Source organism: Oryctolagus cuniculus, chromosome X (assembly GCF_051225735.1).
Source record: "Oryctolagus cuniculus isolate XC-2025 breed Fujian yellow rabbit chromosome X, ASM5122573v1, whole genome shotgun sequence".
Taxonomy (NCBI): domain Eukaryota; kingdom Metazoa; phylum Chordata; class Mammalia; order Lagomorpha; family Leporidae; genus Oryctolagus; species Oryctolagus cuniculus.
Window position 1 is genome coordinate 102,592,307 of NC_142888.1, and position 21,317 is coordinate 102,613,623.

Below are 21,317 nucleotides of genomic sequence, written 5' to 3' on the forward strand. Positions count from 1 at the left end.
CATCCATTTTCAAAACTAGAAATGTCAGGCTAAAATCTCTTCATGCTGCTATCATTCTGTTTCTCTTGATTTTGCTTCCTTCTCCATTTTTTTTAAGATTTATTTTATTTATTGGAAAAGCAGAATAAGAGAGAGAGAGAGAGAGAGCTTCCATTCATTGGTTCGTTGGTTCATTCCCCAAATGGCCGCAATGGCCAGAGCTGGGCCAGGCCAAAGCCAGGAGCCAAGGAGCTTCTTATGGATATCCTGCTGCTTTTCCAGTCACATTAGCAGAGAGATAGATCTGAAGTGCAGTATCAAGGACTCAAACCAGTGCCCATATGGGATGCTGGCATTGCAAACAGTGGCTTGACCCCTTACATTCCACCACAAAGCTGGCCCCACCTTCTTCCAACTTTAAGGATCTTTGTGATTACAATGAGCAAACCCAGGTGACCAAGATAATCTTCCTATCTTAAGGTAACAAGGACTTGGGAAAGTAATAGAAGATGGCCCAAGTCCTTGGGCCCTGCCCTCGCGTGGGAGACCCGGAAGAAGCTCATGGCTCCTGCCTTCAGATGGGCGCAGCTCCGGCGGTTGCAGCCAATTGGGGAGTGAACCAGCAGATGGAAGACCTCTCTCTCTCTGCCTCTCCTTCTCTCTCTATCTCCGACTTTCAAATAAATACATAAATAAATAAATCTATAAAAAAATGTAACCAGGACAATTGTCAGCTGATTACAAAGGTCAGCTGATTATCAACTTTAATTACATATATAACCTTAATTACTCTTTGCCATGTAGCACAACATAGTTACAGATTCTAGAGATTAGGATAAGATTGTCTTTGGGGGAGCCATTCTGCATACAATAACTAGTGATGCCCATAGACTGTTTTGAATCAGGGACTATTTTAGACTACATATAAGAGTACCCTACTAGGTATTTTTTCATATATGAATCTTTTTAATTTACAAAATAAATAAATGACAGGAGAAAGATATATACATTCCACATCTACAGTACTTATTTCATTTCTCTGTATAGATCAGTCCCCAACTCTCCATCATGAGCTTGTGAGTGAAGAACATGTCCCTTATTGATTTTTGTTTCCTCAGCACCTAGCACCAGACCTGGCACATTGTAGAGACTTATTAATGTTTGTCAAGGTAATAAATAAAAGAAAAGTGCTTCTTCTGTAAAAGAACATTGTAGATTTGTATTTGTAACTGAGCTCAGAGCTGTACATATCTCGGAAAATGAATCTAGTGCTAAAAAATGGGGGGGAAAAGCTGAACATACACTATTTAAAAACCCATTTAAAATACATGTCACAGGCATTTTTTTATTATTTCTAAATTGGGTCATTCATCAGTGGAGTACATAGCAAAAGAAAGGGAACTGCTCCCCTAAACCATATGAATTCTTACTTATACTTCATTTTGAATCAATAGGGGCAAAGTCACTTCTAAAATATTATGATTCATGAACTTCATTTACTGCTCCTTCTTTTGGTTTAATCAGAATAACCATCTTTATATAGTACTTGAATTGTTTATATTTTATTGCATTGCCACATCTCATTATTATGTATTAAACGCTATTATTTATGGCCACTACTTAATCTGATGTGAGACAGAAAAATTATTGAAGGCTTGGCACCTCAGGAATAGGCATTTTTATAGGGATGAAAGACTGACTAGGAAGAGTCAATGGTCCTTCAGCTGCCCCTCAGATCATTAACTCCAAGTGGTTATTTGCTCCCAGGCACTGTCCTGTACCCAGGTTATTATTGCTGTGATATGTAGATGAAGGAGAGTATATTTTAAATGCTTTAATATGAGTCAATGCTCATGAAGGGTGCCAGATTGAAAGCATTGGAGTCTGAAGTCATTGGGTTATGCACTTGGCTGGTTCTAAGGTACAGAGGGATGCTTGACCTTGAATGACCACTCTGCAAGAGGCAGAAAAAGTAGTTTCCTGAACATCAAGAGTCTGACAGAGGAGCAGCATGGCAGCATCTCAAAGTTAAGCATTTTTATTAAGGAGGACAACTTGAGACTACTAACTAAACTTCTACTTGAATCTGTTTAGTGTAATGCCAGCACTGGTGTGTGCTGGGTGGGTGAGTCAGGGGTACTGGTGTTAGGATGCACACCGGCTTTAAGCCAAAGAAAAATAAATGGTCTATTACCAACTGACTAAATCATGTAAACAAGCAGCAATCATTTATTTTATTTAATTTTTTTGACAGGCAGAGTGGACAGTGAGAGAGAGAGACAGAGAGAAAGGTCTTCCTTTGCCGTTGGTTCACCCCCCAATGGCTGCTGCGGCCAGTGCACCACGCTGATCTGAAGCCAGGAGCCAGGTGCTTCTCCTGGTCTCCCATGCGGTGCAGGGCCCAAGCACTTGGGCCATCCTCCACTGCACTCCCGGGCCACAGCAGAGAGCTGGCCTGGAAGAGGGGCAACTGGGACAGAATCCGGCGCCCCGACCGGGACTAGAACGCAGTGTGCCGGCACCACAAGGCGGAGGATTAGCCTAGTGAGCCGCGGTGCCGGCCGCGGCAATCATTTTAACAACTAGTGAGTCTTTCAGTTTAATCATCAATCCTGATTCTATATTGAATTCTTGAGAAGAGTTCTTAACTTTCAAAGACCCATAGAATGTTTGAGTAGGAACAAAGTTAAAACTATCCACTAAAATTTTTATTAAAGATATGAGAAAACCAGAGAGAAGTGACCTGAGGAGGAACATATTACTAATACAAGACTGGGTATAGAGCCTAGGTTTTCAGATTAACAGACAAGGGTTTTTCTGCTATGCCACGTTGTCCCTCTAAAGTAGGAAAACTTGCTACTTTTTGAATTTTTAAAAATATTTAGTATCAATTTTTATGTGTGCATTTTGGGTGCCTATCCGGCAGTTTTTCCCCTCTACTCTATTCATTCACATTTGCTTCGTAAGACTAACGTTTTCACACATTTAAACTTTCTTAGTATGAAAAACATCTTTAAGTTAATATCACACAATTTGCAGATGCCCAATTCCCAAATTAAGAAAATTATTTTCACAAATGACACAATATGTTACAATCTTGACTTCCTTCCTCAGTAAGTTTATTTTTTTAATCTTCCATTTTATTTTATGGTCTTACTTGTTTTTCCTATAGAGATCTGAACATTTTGGCAATGTCATTTACTCATAAACAGTACCTTTGGAAGAATTACAAATAGAAATACTTGTAGTATCGTAAAAATTGACACACTCATTTGAAATTCCCAGTACAGACTAATATCAATTAATTGTAACCCATTTAATGAAACCCTTGATGAGGTATTTTTATTGTATTGTTCAAAGGGCAATGCAAATATCTAAGATTTGAGGAATTTCTTTAGATATGCACTTCCTTTTTTATGTACTATAAAGCAAGCATAAAGTGATGCCAAAGACTTACCATAAATTTACATCATCCTTTTGACTTTTTTACAACTTGGAATGAGAATACATATTTGAGTAATGATGTATATCACTGACAGATATAGGTACAAAAGGAAAAATCAATGCTTTCTGTTCTCTAGTTACTAAAAACTGAACACTGACTGATATTTTAATAAGAATTGAGACCAATAAAGGAGATTCCTTAACTTGCTACATTTTCTCATATATTCTAACAGTGGACTGACGATATTCCTGCTGAATTCTATCTACATCGGCACATTTACCAGCACAAAAGGCACAATAACTTTCACCTGGGAGTTGCTCCGTGTCATGGTTTGGAAATAGCTTGGGTGTCCCCCAGAGACCTATATGTTGGAAGATTTGCCCCTACAGTATCCTTAATGGATTAAGGATAGAAATTAATCTACTTAAAATGAATACAGGACCTTGGAAAGTGATTCAATTGGATTGGGTTGTTAAGGTGGAAGCTTTATGATCAAATCATGGTGGTTTTATAAGAGACACATGGGCAGAGAAAACAAGCATGCTTCCTGTCTTGCTATGTGATCCTTATTCTGCCGACATTTCACTATCCACTGCCTTTATCAGATGCCAGACCAATGGGTCACCCAATCTTGGACTGTGAGCTAAAATAAACCATGAGCCGAAATAAATCTTCTTCCCTCAAAAGTGCCTAATCACAGGTATTATAGTAGTAGTAGTGAAAAGTTGACTACTACATTCAAGAACTATTTATTGGGCATACAGATGAATAGATGAAAGAAAGAAGAATGGAAAGCTATAAATAAATGCAATACCAACTCAATACAAATATTTGATCTAAGACTTTCCTAAAGTTTCAAAACATTCATATGAGGAAGTAAATATTTACTTTGACAGTAAAAATTTCTGAGTGGAAATAATGTGCCATTTATATGAAGAAATGATATATTTGTTTATGGTTGCTAAGAAGTACTACATAGCTTTGCAAATACCCTCACTGCCATTCCTTTGTACTTCTGCAGATGTTCCCATTAGTCAAGGAGTCTTCTGGTTTCAGTAGGTGTGTGTGGAAGAGGTCACAGTATTACTCATGCATGTAGGGACAGCCTGCATATATGGTTTCTCTAAGGCTCTCCAATAGTTATGGGGTAAAGACACAAGCTTATCTATATACTGTACAAATAGATTTTAAAAAGTTTGAAACAATGCTTTTCATTTACATAGCACTCAACTAGTTATATTATTGGAACATTCTGTTCTTTTCACATTATGTAGACATGTGTTCAATTTCCAAAAGAAATTTCAGTGTAGAATGCACATACCTTGATAGATCCAGAAGTTATGGGAATCAAAAAGGAGACAGCTGAATAAAGGTCACCCTTGTAATTCCTGTGAACAAATTAGGTCAAATTATCCTTCAAATATATGTACAAACAAGCCCAAGCCACTCCTATGAGATAAAAAATCAGATAATGTGGGGTGGGGATGGGGTTTGTAAATATAAGACAATTCAGTTTGCAATTCATGAGGGGTAAGGGGTTGGGTTTTTTTTTAAAGGATCTCAATGAAAATTCAAATAATTTTATGAACTATATTGCTAATATAAAATGTATTTTCTACCAGTTATTTTCTTATTTGAAAGGCAGAGTAACAGAGAGAGAGGTAGAGACAGAGAAAGAGACAGTTTCCATCTGCTGGTTCACTCCCCAAATGCAGGCAACAGCCAGGGATGGACCAGGCTGACAGCAGGAGATAGAAACTCCATCCAGGTCTCTCAAGTGGGTGGCAGAAACCCAAATACTTGGGCCATCATCGGCTGCCTCTCAGGGTCATTAACAGGAATCTGGATTGGAAGCACGAAGTAGCTAGGACTCGAACCAGTCACTCTGTTACGGGATGTGGGTGTCTCAAGCAGCAGCTTAACACACTCACCACAATGCCCAAGAATTTAGTAATTATAGAAGAGTTTACCTGGAGGAATATGGAATTCTCAATACTCCACAAAGACTTTCCAGTCTAATAATGTATTCATTCAACATACTACTCATTTAGAGATGAAACACCTACTGTTTCAAGTTTTCACCATTGTAAGCAATTTATAGTAATTGCAGTTTCAAATAAGATAGCCCTTTACAGTTTACAGAAAACTTTCATACATACACACATTGATTTAGTTCTCAAAACATCTTTGTTCTAAGATCCAAGACACTTAGATTCGGAGAGGCTAAATCGTTAGCACAGTAACATATATGATTAGTGGCAAAGTCAGGATTAGAATCTATGTCCTGGCCAGCACGGCGGCTCACTAGGCTAATCCTCTGCCTTGCGGCGCCGGCATACCAGATTCTAGTCCCGGTCGGGGCGCCGGATTCTGTCCCGGTTGCCCCTCTTCCAGGCCAGCTCTCTGCTGTGGCCCGGGAGTGCAGTGGAGGATGGCCCAAGTGCTTGGGCCCTGCACCCCATGGGAGACCAGGATAAGTACCTGGCTCCTGGCTTCAGATCAGCGCGGTGCACCGGCCGCGGCGGCCATTGGAGGGTGAACCAACGGCAAGGGAAGACCTTTCTCTCTGTCTCTCTCTCTCACTGTCCACTCTGCCTGTCAAAAAAAAAAAAAAAAAAAAAAAAAAAAGAATCTATGTCCTCTCACTTTTGATTCGATCTTTCCTCCAGTGTTGTACATGGAATTCTTTATTCAGTAGTTTAAAAATAACTGAAAAATATCTTCCAGAGCCATGCTTGGTTATAGGGCAGGAGCTGTGCCATTATATACTGATCACTAATTTACTCCATTTGAGATATAAACTTCTTCCTGTGATTAATATACAGCTCAATATAAAGTCACATGGATATTTAATATATGAGTTTTACAAAAATCCTTGAACTGTAATGTAAATTGGTACAATCTTTATGGAGGACAACATGCCAGTAGGTACCAGAACTCTTAAAAATATGCACAACCTTTGATCCAGTAATTCTACATATATATACTTAATGAAGAAGTTATCAGGAATGTATACAAATGAGCATGTACAATTTTTTTCATGGTTATTATGATTATAAATATTGTAATTTTTCTAAATATTCAAAGTAGAAGTCTGGTTAAATAAATCATGGGACAACCATATGATTATTATACAGCCATTAAGTATGATATGGGAACAATTAGGAAATGTTAATTGTCATACATATCATATAATTTCTACCTAAGGATTTAATTTGCTATTACAAGTTATACCCTGGAAGAGTTAGGGGAAGGTGGACTATAAATTTCTCTTTACAAACACTCTGTGTGTGTGTGTGTGTGTGTGTGTGTATAAAACATGTTCTATTGACATAGAAATATGTTCGCAAAAATGTTAATAAATGAAAGAAGCACATTGTAAAGTAATTACAATGTGAGTTCCACTTAGAAAAAATATGTGTATGTAAAATATATATTATTTTATTCTGGGCATGTGTATTTTCTGAGTTTTCTATAATTAACATACATTACTTATACATATAAGTAAAATTATATGTTTTAGGTAAAATTTATATGTTTTAAGTTAAAGCAAAAGAAAATGGAAAAATAAAACTAAATTTTAATATTTCAATATGTTATGATTGACAAATAACCTTATAACTCTCTTTATCAATTATATAACCCCCAAACCTGTTAATTTTATATTTGAAGAGAAACTTCAGTAGTAAGAGAAAACACTTTAAAATATCTACTAGTAAATCAAGACAAAAGACAACAATGTACTTTTTAAAATGTATGTCAATAACATCATTGTCACCCTTGACAAAGATCAACAAGGTGACCTTGTAATGATAATAGAGTATCATATTATTACAAATGATCTCCATATCCAATGCACTATTTATAAATCTTTCATAATATACTGAAGTGGTGCTCTTGATTAGTTGCAATCTAATTGCCCAATGTGCATTTTTCATCAATGTTAATGTTGCTCAAAAAAGACATAGTTCTGCTCAAGTGTTCATATAGCTCCATAAGAGTGCTAAGTTAGATCTTTCAAGGGAAGACATTTCAGAAAGTAGTTAGATCCAGACTACAAAAAAAATTTCTGGCTCTTGTACCACATATACCAGAGAAACTATGTAAAAATTGGCTTCATACCCACCAGGCTGATTCTGCAAGCAAGCTAGCAAAGAATGCTTTAAAAAATAAACTGCCAGATATATGTAGCATTTTGCCTTGGTGAGATATACAGAAGACTGGGAAGCAAAAGGACTTAAAATGATATAGCTCTTCTCTGCTCACTTCTCAATTGCCTTCAAGCTGGAGCCTTTAAGAGTGTATCACTCCATTTATGATTAGAGGAGGCCAGTTCGTACATTGATCTATATCAGATACCTTAGGTTACTTGCCATCACTTATCAGTTCCCAACATGTACAACTTCCCTCACCCTTTACCTCTTTATTCCACTCAAGAGTACATTTTCAAAATAGAAAATACTGACTCTTAATACAGCATGTGGATTAACTATTCTTTAAGTAAAAGAAATTAGAATGTTTGACAAGACGCAACGAAGTAATACATACTAGAGGCAAAAACATCAAGAATGACAAATGTGAGAAATGAGCTCACAAGGGCTGACATTCTGGAGTAGTGAGTAAAACCACCACATGCAGTATGGGACATCCCATATGGGCGACGGTTCGAGTCCCGGCTACTCCACTTCCAATCCAGCTCCCTGCTAATGTGCCTGGGAAAGCAGCAGAAGATGCCCCACGTGCCTGGGCCCCTGCACCCATGTTGGAGACCCAGAAAAGCTCCTAGCTCCTGGCTTTGGACAAGCCCAGCTCTGGCCATTTGTGGCCATTTGGGCAGTGAACCAGCAGATGGAAGCTCACTCTCGCTCTCGCTCTCTCTCTTTCTCTCTCTGTAACTCTGTCTTCCAAATAAGTAAGTAAATCTTTAAAAAAAATAAGCTCACAAAACTGACTATATGTTTTGGAGACAGGCAAAACTCAGCAGGCAGAAGCCAAAATCCCAATCTCCACATCTCATTAAGAGATCATCTGGCCTAGGCTTTAATAAATGCCACAATAAGTGCCACTGCATTTTGTTTGGTTCTACATAGAGAATACTATTCTACCTCTTTCATTTATCAGCTTCTTATTTTTTCTAAAAAAAGGATTAATTTTATTTACTTGAAAGGCAGAGTGACAGAGAAAGAGAAAGAGGGAGGGAGAGAGGGACAGAGAGAGAGAGAGAGAGACCTTACATCCACTGGTTCACTCCCAAATGGCCTCAAGGGCATGGGCTAGGTCAGACCAAAACCAGGACTCCGGAACATCATCTGGGTTTCCCACATGGGTGGCAGGGGCCCAAGCACTTGAGCCTTGAACTGTCTTCCACTGTCTTCTTAGGCACATTAGCAGGAAAGTGGATCAGAAGCAGAGCAGTCAGGACCGGAACTAACATTCTGATATAGGATGCTGGTATCACAAGCAGCGGCTTATCCGATTGTGCCACAATGCCAGCCCCAATTCTTAGCCTCCTAAAATGAAACTATCCACTAAGGAGATGAAGTTGGTAGTGAGCAGAAGAAGGCTCTAAGAGTGCAGTTCAAGATGTTGACATCAAACACACACACACACATGAATATGCATATATATGTGAATGTGCATCTAAATGTGTATGGATATAAATCTTTCTCAAATAGATTTTAGAAGTATAATCCCTACTGGCTTAAGATGTTTACATATTTTTCTTTTTTAAGATTTATTTATTTATTTGAAAGGCAGAGTTACAGAGAGAGAAAGGGAGAAATAGAGAGAGATATTCCATCCACCGGTTCACTCCCCAAATGGCCACAATGACCAGAGCTGGGCCAGTCTGAAGCCAAGAGCCAGAAGCTTCTTCCGTGTCTCCTACATGGGTGAAAGGGCCCAAGGACTTGGGCCATCCTCTGCTGTTCTTGTGAGCTGGACTGGAAGTGGAGCAGCCAGGACTTGAACCTGCACCCATATATGATGCCAGCATTACAAGAGGCAGCCTTACCCACTACACCACAGAGCCTGCCCCAACATCTTTTTCAATAATTCCTTAATCATACACTGATTATAACACATGTATTAACACAATTTCTACTTTCAAGATAACTTAGGCTACATATAGGTCATGTTTTACTCACAAGTTTATCTTTACATTTTGCTACAAATGCTTTGAAACCCCTAATGCTGTTTTTCTAATGCAACATGTACTGAAAACCTTGTAGAAAATAATTGTTAATAACAGAGACAGTTTCCCTATTACAATCATCAGTACTCTTAGACAATTAATGTTGCAACACTCTATATTGTCGCTTTCTTCCTCAGGGCCTAGAGAACTTCAAAGTTTACATTATTGGCTGCAGCTTCTTTTCTTTCTGGCAATATGGGCATTTCTAATGATGAGACCTGCCAAAAGTTGTCAATGCTATTTTTCTTCTTTTCCATTAGAGGTGACTGTGGCTGAATAGCCAAGTAATCTATAGTCTAACTTCACTTAATTGTTTTTACTACATGACATGAAGAAATATAGTGAGTAATCACTTCTGCTTTACATGAGGCAAATTGCTAGTGCTTTCTACAGCATTATGAAGAAGACTTAAGTTGCTTAATCTCCCTTGAACATCATGTTCAAATACTGACAGAATAAATTCAGCATTCCTTAGTTCTCCAGTGAGTGAAGAATAGATTGGATAAGTGGATCTCAATTATTTTCTGTGTGTGGACCTCTTCAAAACAAAGCCTTCAGAGAAGAGTGAGTCCCACTTACACTTGGCATATCCCTCTCCCTCCAGCGCCATCTCTCAAGGAGAGTAGGCTTATTCTCCTTGGTATTTATTATCAAAACCTCGCTTCTAATATGACTATATTTATTTTGTGTTTTCTATTTCCTCTTTGTTTTGTAAATATTTTTTGTTTGATCATTAAAGTTATAAATCTTGGGGCAGGCGCTGTGGCATAGCAGGTAAAGCCACCGCTTGCAGTGCCAGCATCCTATATGGGCACTGGTTCGAGTCCCAGCCACTCCACTTCCAATCCAGCTCTCTGTTATGGCCTGGGAAAGCAGTAGAAGATGGCCCAAGTCCTTGGGCACCTGCATCTCTGTGGGAGATCAAGAAGAAGCTCCTGGCTCCTGGCTTCAGATCAGCACAGCTCCCGCCATTGTGACCAATTAGGGAGTGAACCAACGGATGGAAGACTCTTTCTCTGTCCCTCCTTCTCTTTGTGTAACTCTGACTTTCAAATAAATAAATAAATCTTAAAAAATAATAAAGTTATAAATATTATTATGGAAAATACAGAAAGTACAAAAGAAAAAATCACCTATTATCCACTTGTCTCACAGAGCATCGTTTTAACAATTTTGAGCATCTTTTCCAGTCTTTTCTTTCTTACATATCGAGTATATGTAGTTTTCTATCCTGTTTCATCACTTAATAAACATTTGCTTTTTATCATAAAATATTTGTAAACATTATCAACCATCAAATGCTACATTGCCTATATGTACAATAAATCACTTAGCAATTCCCTTGTTAAACATTTGGGCTCCCTCACTTTTTCCACTGTTAAAAAATATTTAGTGAAAATCTTTGCGAAAGAAGCTTCTTCTGTACCTCATGTTGTTTGTATTGGGAAAAGGTCCAAAAGTACTTTAAGTACTGGGTCACTTGGTCTGAGTATTTTTCAGGCTTTTGCTGCAAACCGACAAACCTATACCTAACATTTCAAAATGTCCTAATTATTCATTCATTTATTCGAGCAATATTAAGCACCTCCTACTTATCAAGCACTGTGTTAAGTGATATGGATGCAGTAGTGAACAAAAAAGATACAAAGTGCATGCCCTCATGGAACTCATATCCTAGAAGAGAAGAAAAATTAAAAATTAAAAGCATACATTATGATACAAAGTAGTGATGAGTAATATGAAGAAAACTAGAACAAGATAAAGGCTCAGAGAATTAAGGACAGTAGGACATGTTACATAGGACTGTGAAAGTAAGTCTATATGATGAAGGAATATTTGATCAAAGATCTGGAAAAAAAAGTAAGGTAGAAGTTTTGGAGAATATTTATTTCAGGCAGAGGAAAAATCAAGTGCAAAGGCCCTAAGAGAAAAAAAATGCATGGCCTATTTAAGGAACACCACAGCTGGGTGTATGGTTAGTAGGTTATGATCAAGGTCAGAAAGGGAGAATACTAAGACACAAAGCCCAATAAGTAGGTACCAAATCAAGTAGAGCATTGTAGGCCATCGTAAAGATGTTTTTTAAAAACTTTAAAATTTTTAAGTGTGATGAGCATCCAGCTACTGGAAGGCAGAAAACATGCAAATTACATAGTCTTGTTTATGTTTTAAGAGGATCATCCTGATTGCTGGATTGAGGAAAACTACAGAGGGGTAAAAATGAAAATAAGGGAATCAGTTAGGAGGCTATTTTGGTAGTCTAGTTGAAAGATGGTGGTGGTTTAGTCTAAGATGTTAATGATGAAAGAAGAGAAAATGATTTAGAAAAAAGACCTAGTTTGAAGTTAGAATCAACAACATTTATTAGCCGATTGGGTATCAGGTGTTAAAAAAAGAGGAATCAAGAATGACTGGAAGGTTTGGAACTTGAATAATTTTGCTGAACACTATCTTACCAAAAATACCTTGTGTTGATTGTTTCTAATTTGTGTGTGTGCATTTTGTATGTCTTTTTTGTGGCAAGAACATATAACATGAGATCTACTCTCTTAAAGGCACATTATAGTATTGCGATTTATAGACACAGCACATCTCTGTAACTCACCTTGAGCAACTGAAACTTCATACCTATTGAATAAAACTTATTTTGATTACTGAAGGTTGAGCTTTTTGCCCACATTTATTGATCATTTCTATATCTTCTCTTGGGAATTATCGTTTCATGTCTTTGCCCAGATGGTATTTATAAAACCCTTTCCTCTTTCACCTTCTATCTCATTATTTGCTTGTTTGCCTCCGACCTCTCTGATCTTATCCTGACTTTCTCTCTCAAAGGCTCTTCTTATCTCAGTAGTCTTTTAAGTAGTTTTCGTCAAGATTTCATCCTTGCTTTTTCTTCTTACTCTATATACCAGATTACTTCAAAAGTTCATGGAAAATGGAATTAAAAAGTAAATTTATTTTAGTGCAAAATATTTTGAAATCTATGGATAGTTTTTTCATAATATGCATTTCCATGAACTTTTGACAATTCCTTGTATACTCCCAAGATGAGCTCACCTATCTATCCTAAGACACCCAAATCTCTACCTCCAAACCTGATATTTAGATACATAATTTCCATCTATCACAATCCATAAGTCCAAAATTGACAACATTATCCCCACACCCTCCATAAAAAAATACAAATCTTTTCTTCTGTGTTCCTTGTTTCGCTTAATGACATTTCCTAGTTTCCCAAGCCAAAAGCCCCAGTCACTCCTCCCTTTTCCTCACTCCCTAAGCGTAACCAGTTTCCAAGTCCCATTGAATCTACCTCATGAGTGACTCTTAAATTTGCCCCCCTCCCCCATGGTTACTGTCACTGATTTGGCCCACATCCTCTTAATTGATTTCATTGCTACTACTCTTAATGCACTTCAATCCATCCACCATGTGTATTTTATTTGAAAGGGAGAAAGAGAGAGGGAGGGAGAGGAAAATGGAAGGAAGGAGGGAAGGAGGGAGAGAGAGAGAGGGAGAGAGAAACCCCATCCACTGATTCATTCCCCAAGTGCCCACAATACCTTGGGCTGGGCTAGATCTAGACCAGGAGTCAGGAACTCAATCCAGGTCTCCCAGATGGATGGCAGGAATCCAATTACTTCATGATGGAACAAAGCCATTCTCACTCATTGCCCCAAAGATAGATAAACATCAGAATGTATTATTTGCCCCTGAATCTTAATTGGATCTCACATCCTATTGTCTTTACATCCCACCCCCACATTCTTCCCCAGGTTCAAATGCCCCATAGCCACATGAAAAGGCTGGTTCTGAGGGATTCACCTCCACCTGCTGCCCCCTACCCCTATCCCAACCCCTAGTCCTCCTAAGATATAAAAAGGCCTGGCCCTAGGGTCAGGCCTCCTGCCACATGTTCCATCAGTGTGCAGGCTGGCAGTTGGTCACCCACCTCTGTGGATTTATATTCTCTGAATAAATTTGGTCTGGCTATAGATTCATATACTGCCTCCTCTGTTCTGTGCCTCTTTTCCTAATACTTCAGCTAGCACCTTCTGGCTTCCAGGATGCACATTAGCAGGAAGCTGCAATCAGAAAGGTGCCAGGACTCGAATACTGGTACTCACATATGGGATGCAGGTGTTCCAAGCAGTATCTTAACTGCTGCACCAAATTCCTGACCTACCACCCCCACCCAATCCACCACACTAATATTATATTTTACAACTCAGTCACATATTCCTCAATATAAAGTCCTTGTCTGGTTCAGTAGACTCTGCTAGAAAATAGTGCATTTCATGATTTTGCATAAAACCCACTATTTTCCATGATAACTCTCCATGCAGAAAGATATTAACACATTCATGCATTCCACAAACATGTACTGTGTATACCTGTCTGTCAGGTATATAGAGGTAAATAAAATCAGACAATATCCATGACTTCTGTTTCCCAGATCCAAATAGAAAACAAAATAGCGCTATCTTGTGCCAGGTTGGTATTAACCATTGGTAATTTAGCCCTGTATCCTTTCACAATCCTTATGTCATGTAGAATATGATTGTTCATATTCCCTGAGTAAAAATTTCTAGCCACTCTTTAAGAATTAATCCAAATGACCTATCCTTTACAAAACTATATCAACTTTTGTGTCTCCACAGCATTAATTATTCCTCTACTAAGTCATTTGTTATATGATTGGAATATGCTTGTGTGTCTGTCCCCTCTGCTAGATGGCAAGTTTGTTGAATGTATCCCCAGGTAAACAGGGGTATTCAGACTGGTTTGGTAAATGAGTGAATGAATGAAAGAATAATCAGATGAAGAATTTCCATCATGAGGATTGTACTATGTCCAATCTCACATAATACCGAAGTCTCTAGCCAAAGAAGAGGCCACGAGACCTGGAAATTTTTTTGTGGAAAATCCTTGCAACTTTAAGACTCATGCAGAGAGCTCTTTGCAAATGTCTTTTTTTTTCTGTCTCTTCAACCACAGAGAAGTATCAAGTATTTTGCTAAATGTCTGAGACCAGTGCTCTCTCGCTGTGTCTATTGCCATTTTACACATTTTCTTAAACATGTTTTACATAAATGTATTGCTAAAAATTCCTCTCTTCCATGTTAAATTCACTGATAAACTATTTCCTTTCCACTGAATTCTAATTGTTTACATTAAAATTACCTCACTTTCACAAGTTGTCCAATGTTTCAGCAAGGCAATAACTCAAATAGAGGAAAAGAACAAAACAATGAAAAAAGTAGCACCTCTGTGTTAACACTTCATGGATTCCAAACCAAAAATAAGTGGTGTCACATCTAAGTGTTAAGATTTTATTAGACAAAACATGAAAGATAAGTCACAAAGGCACTCTGTATGAATACATGCACAGAGTAAAACTATAATAAAGAATACCAATCCAGAAAATCAGGGTGTCATTTTAGCTTCTACCCAAGATACTTGCAAGAATGTATGAGCCAAAGACAATATAAAGAATTATATGTCACTTTATAGCTATAATTCCTTAGGAGCTACATAAAGAATTGGTCAGAATTGGACTAATAAAATGAGTCAGAACTCCCAATGCTTTGGTGACTGTTTCACATTTTATTTCCTTTATTGTAAACCTGTATACCACCTCAACCCTTGGAAATTGTGTGTGTGTGTGTGTGTGTGAGAGAGAGAGAGAGAGAAATAAGAGTGATTTTACTGATACTGAATCTTCTCAAGTCTAAGCAATAAGCATCAATTGGCCAATCAACTGCATAGCTTTCTCCCTTAGAGGTCACTAGATCTCATTAGTGAAATTAATACTACCTTCCCAAAAGGAGTTTCTTTATTTGACTTGCTTAGCAATTCTGTCAATGCTTCCCTACATTGCTTACAGGTTTAAACCTATAATGATTCACAGTCACAGAAACATGTTCATTTGAAGTTTGGCAAAAACAAATAGGTGACATATGTATACATTTCTGTAAATAATGTTTATGAAATCCACATCAAAAATGTATATATACGTTTTAGTTAATACTCATTTAGAAAAAAAATTGCTCCACACACATATACATAAACACATTTTGGGGGCTAGTTCATAGAGCAGCAGATCACATCAATATCACTCAAATGCTTGCAATTATGCAGAGCAGCTTTAAAAAAGAAAATCATTAATGGTAAAGGTGGGGGGGTTAATGCACAGAGTATAAATTCAAATTGTTGATCATAAACATTTTGTTGATAAGAGTTGAGTTAGCTAGGAACAGAGCCAAAATTTCAGGTTTAGATGGCTTCCAGCCACTGTGTGGTTGTAGTATATTTATACACCTCTATATTTAAACGCAGGTGGTAATTAGCAAGATTGAGACACCTTTAATAAGGCATCATCATAGGTGCAAAGGATGTGTAGCATAAGATGAGTTCATTATCAATAACTTTCCTGAATTAATCATCTCTTAGGACATTTAATTTTAAATGTACCTGAAAAAACCTGGATTATTGAGATAGACCATCTGCAGTATTTTTTACTAATTTCTCTGTACAACAGAAGGATTTTCTTAAAATGTGTGCATGCATCTGGGGCACATGGATTGCAATATCTAATAAACCAATTGTCCATCTAATCTGGCACCTTCTCTTTGACAGGTGTCTACACCAGATAGAGGCATTAAAGGCAATATACACAGTTAGAATCCACCAATTATGCAAAACCATGCAACTGGGAAATTTTCTCTTTGACCTTAGCCAGTGATCAGATTTTCCCTGAACTATGCAAACTAATAGCTGTGTACTTTTATTTTGGCCATCTTAAAACCTCTCACTTATATAAGCAGATAAAAATATAAACTGAGGGGCCAGTGCCTTGGCTCACTTGGTTAATCCTCTGCCTGCAGCGCCGGCATCCCATATGGGCACCAGGTTCTAGTCCCGGTTGCTCCTCTTCCAGTCCAGCTCTCTGCTGTGGCCCGGGAAGGCAGTGGAGGATGGCCCAAGTGCTTCGGTGCCTGCACCCGCGTGGGAGACCAGGAAGAAGTACCTGGTTCCTGGCTTTGGATTGGCATAGCTCCAGCCGTAGTGGCCATTTGGCAGGTGAACCAATGGAAGGAAGACCTTTCTCTCTGTCTCTCTCCCTCACTGTCTAACTCTATCTGTCAAATAAATAAAAAAAAAACTGATACCAAACATTAAAATGAAAATGGATTTCCTTTAATATAAACATATAGGGATTATATTGCCAGTTACATCAGCATTCTGAACATATATAACACTTTTCATCTAAATGGACAAACAATTGTGGAGTAAATAATTAGTAATTTCAAGAGGGAAACTAAGGTTAATAACTATAAAAACTGCAAAGACTCATTGATCAAATATTTGGAACCATTCAGATAGTTGACTGACTTTTTTCATTGTGTATCCAAATGCCAAGCATTTGCTGAAAGGTTAGAGGAAATAACACAGGATGTAGATACTACAAAATTTACATGTTCAAATTAGATGATTGACTTAATCTTTTGAGTTTAATCAGGCATGTGGTTGTCACAAAGATATAACTCAAGTAGCATCAATAAATTAATAATATCTGAAATTCAACACTCAGCAACTGGCTTCTAATATCCCCAATATTTACAAAAATGTAAACACCATTTTTGAAAACTATTAAATAATTACTTCATTTTATCATTAATTCTGTCTGGGATATTTATTTATTTATTTATTTATTTTTTTGACAGGCAGAGTGCACAGTGAGAGAGAGACAGAGAGAAAGGTCTTCCTTTTTTTTTCCATTGGTTCAACCCCCAATGACCGCCGCGGCCAGCGTGCTGCAGCCGGCGCACCACACTGATCCGAAGTCAGGAGCCAGGTGCTTCCCCTGGTCTCCCTTGAGGGTGCAGGGCCCAAGCACTTGGGCCATCCTCCACTGCACTCCCGGGCCACAGCAGAGAGTTGGACTAGAAGAGGAGCAACCGGGACAGAATCCGGTGCCCCGACCGGGACTAGAACCTGGGGTGCCAGAACCGCAGGAGGAGGATTAGCCTAGTGAGCTGCGGCCCCGGCCAATATTTATATTTTTTAAATTCTATTCACTTTAAAACAGAAGAGTAGCTTCTAACACACACACACCCAAACATATTAATATGTAAAGGGACTTCAAAAAGTTCATGGAAAATCTTTATTAAAAGATTATTTTATTTTGCTGCAAAAAAGAGTTTCAAAGTCCATGCCCAGTGTTTTGCTTGTTTTTCCCCATAATATGGATTTTCCACAAACTTTTTGAACACCCCATTATAGGCATGGATTTTAAAAATTTTGTACCAAAATAAGATTATATTCTAATTCCATTTTCCATAAGTTTTTTTAAGATTTTATTTATTTATTTATTTCAGAGGCAGAGCTACAGACACAGACAGGGAGAGACAGAGAGGTCTTCCATCCACTGGCCCAACCCCCAAAGGGCCGCAAAGGGCTGAGCTGATCCTAAGCCAGAAGCCAGGAGCCTCCTCCAGGTCCCCCATGTGGGGGCAGGGTCCTAAGACCTTGGGCCACCCCTCACTGCTTTCCCAGGCTGTACCAGGGAGCTGAACCAGAAGAGAAGCAGCCAGAGACGAACCAGCACCCACATGGGAACGCTAGCACTACAGACAGAGGCCTAGCCACTATGTCACAGCGCCAGCCTCTCCATAAGCTTTTAAAAGTAATCCTGTGTGTGTGTGTGTGTGTGTGTGTTTTAATTCTTTTGTTCATTACCAGAATCATTTTGGGAACTTTGTTTTTCCTAGTAATAATGTGTTTATAGCTATGAATTCACAGAAAAATAAATATTTTTTCAAGACCTTTAGTGTGTATTGCAAAAGATTTAACATAGATTGTAATTCATCTCATGTTAGAGTGATTCCAAAATTCAAATCTTAAGTTGTAATCAGCCACAAAAATGTTAACAACAGAATATGAGAAATATTAAAGGCAATATTCATATTGTTGACTACTTTTCAATCGACAACTTTGTCGACTACAATTAAAATAATCAGTATGCTTTATGGTGATGGATAAAATGACTGTTGTAAAGATTTAAAAAAATGTATTCAAATTCAGTTGGTCTCTGTAGTAAAAATGTGGGGCATAGATATTTTAATAAAATTGTTTTTCCTATTTTAAAAATAAAAGTAACCAATTGTAGTGGAAAATTTAAGCATCATTTATAGTTTTACTGTGAAGGCTAACTAGGGCTCTTCAAAGTCTACAAAATCATAATTTCAAAAAACATTTTTAATATCATAGCTATTATGAAGCTATTTTACAGCTGTGAATGTCCTAGTAGAACAAAAACACTTTGTAGAATACATAAATACCAACAAGAATGCACAAATGAAACCTCTATTTCTGTGATTATGTTAAAAGAACGGCTTGAGTAGGGACAAAGAAGGTTGCAGTAAGATTTTCAGAAAAATGACAAGAGATGGCACTGATTTTTGTTCTGCTTAATCATTTATTTCTAACAAATTCAATTCCCCAGCCTTTTACAGTTACTTTCAGGGACCAACAGACTGGCATGAAATTAAATTAACAAGCAGGTTCCCATCCTGAATTAGTGACTCCCAGCTGTCTGTCCCATCTAGTTTCCATGGCAGTAGAAGAATTGGTAGAAAATGAGGTAGAGGAAACTGTAAGAAGCCAACATATTATACCCTTTAAGGTGATTTCTTTAAACCAATGAATTAGTATAGGCAAGTGGAAGTGTAGAATTGAAGTTAAAGTTTTTAATTTTTTGGCTTGTTGAAAGACCAGAGTGTTTCTGTTTTTGTAACTGGTGGATAATGTAAGCAGTATCACACATTTCATAGAAGGCTGTAGATTCAGGGTTGCATTTAATTCATTATAGATTAAACCAAGAGTGTTTAAGATATTATACATGCATTTGAAACTGTTTCATTTCATTTTTCTTTCTATTTTCTATTTCTACTTTTTTCCTATTTTGACATAAATATTAAGAGTCATCATCCTTTAAATGACTTCCAAATACTCAGAAATGAAGTAACACATTCTCTCAATCAATCAAATGTCGAAGCAGTAGGATGGTTGACAGAACTTTGCACATACTTATTTGGGTGTCACTTAGATACAGACATAAGTATCAAGAAAAACAAAGTTAATTTTGGCACAATCCTACAATAATCACAGATATAAAGACTCCAAGTTAGAGCTTCACAGGAAATGATCCCCTGGTATGAAAAGAGATTTCTAACACATTGTCATGCGTCCATTTTCCAATTAACGTATCCACTCTTACAGTTAGTGTAGGGCAAACCCAGTATTTCAGAATCATTACATCACATTAAAAACATCATCCAAGAGGTAGTGGTTAGTTGGCACATAATACATGTTTCACCATATGCTATTGTTTACCTAAAGTAGAGGCTTGGACAGGAAGTACAATTTGGAATAATTTTTTAAGTTGTCAATTATCCAAGATTATACTTTCAAGTCTAGAAATGAGTCCTGAAGTTATATAAGAATTTAACGGGTTTCATTTATTATACTATCTCTATATATATCACTAGTTTTAAAATATTAGGGGTTGACATCAACTGTAAAATTATTTACTGTCTCCAATTAAAACTAGTTCACTTAAATTATACACAGAAATGTTACCACTGCAATTGACATAAATATTGCTTTATAATAATTTTCAGTTTACGTTACCTTATTCCAATTTCCTCAGCCCAGGTTTCATGGGTTCCAAATGTGAGCAATTTTGTTAGTCTTGGTAAGTTGTGCCACAGTGCATCTAGCAAACTACAAAATCTCTATACATTATATAAATTGTCATAACAGAACACAAAATACTGAAGATACACCTAGGGTTGGACCATCCAGGTTGTTAAGAACAATCAAAAGATTTGTGAAGGTTTTTATAGCATTTTCTGCTCAAATTAAGCATGGTTCTAGCTGGTTCTGTTTCATATTTACTTTATGCTGTTCTTTAAAAAAATCATTGGAAAACATAAAATAATAGAAATAATAGATCAAGTCAGGATTGATATACTAATGTTATCCTACTAATTATATATAATTATTAAATTGGGTAAAAAATTACATTGTCACTTTTACTGAAAAGAAAATAGTAATCTTCATTCAAAAGTAGTTATCTAATCTAGTACTCAGAATTTGAGGATGATTTAAAGCTGTTACTGTATATTTGAACAACTCTTAAATTTGTGTTTTTAATTTTTATAATCAGTAGATACATTTACAGATATGGATATATGCTGTTAATCAGAACAGCCAAATTCTGTATCTTACAATATTTTTCATCTGCCTGTAGTTTTGCTAGTCATCTTGTTCAAACCTTCCTTCCAAGTGGAAAGTTATGGGGAATATTTTAAAAGTAGGCACAAGTGATTGTTTTTGAGGTTAAAATCCTCAGCAATTTAAGAAACATATTTTTAATAAAATGATGCTACATGTTTTATATCAGATGCATGACATTCACATGAGATTACTTCCAGGTGAGTGTTACATGTGTCTCTATGCATGTATGTCTGTGCGAGAGGAAAACAAATACGAGTCCTATAAGAAAATTTGTTTTCACTAAAAAAATCATTCATTGAGTTAGGTGTTCAAAATACTTAACCTTATTTTACCTCCTTAAGTCTTTCATAAGTAAGCAAATAAATAAATAAATGCCTAACAATAACAATAATA

At 37.1% G+C, this 21,317-nt stretch overlaps 1 protein-coding gene across 6 annotated transcripts in view; it reads right to left on the bottom strand.

Annotated features, from left to right (window-relative positions):
- Positions 1-21,317, bottom strand: part of TENM1 (teneurin transmembrane protein 1) — an 870,866-nt gene that overhangs the window by 844,344 nt on the left and 5,205 nt on the right. For 4 of the 6 annotated variants that reach the window (XM_051827787.3, XM_051827784.3, XM_051827789.3 and 1 more), the window contains exon 2: positions 4,746-4,812. The exons of the other annotated variants lie outside the window; for them this stretch is intronic. The gene's annotated coding sequence lies outside the window, so the exon portion shown is untranslated. The remainder of the gene's footprint in view (positions 1-4,745; positions 4,813-21,317) is intronic. 6 annotated transcript variants of the gene reach the window in all.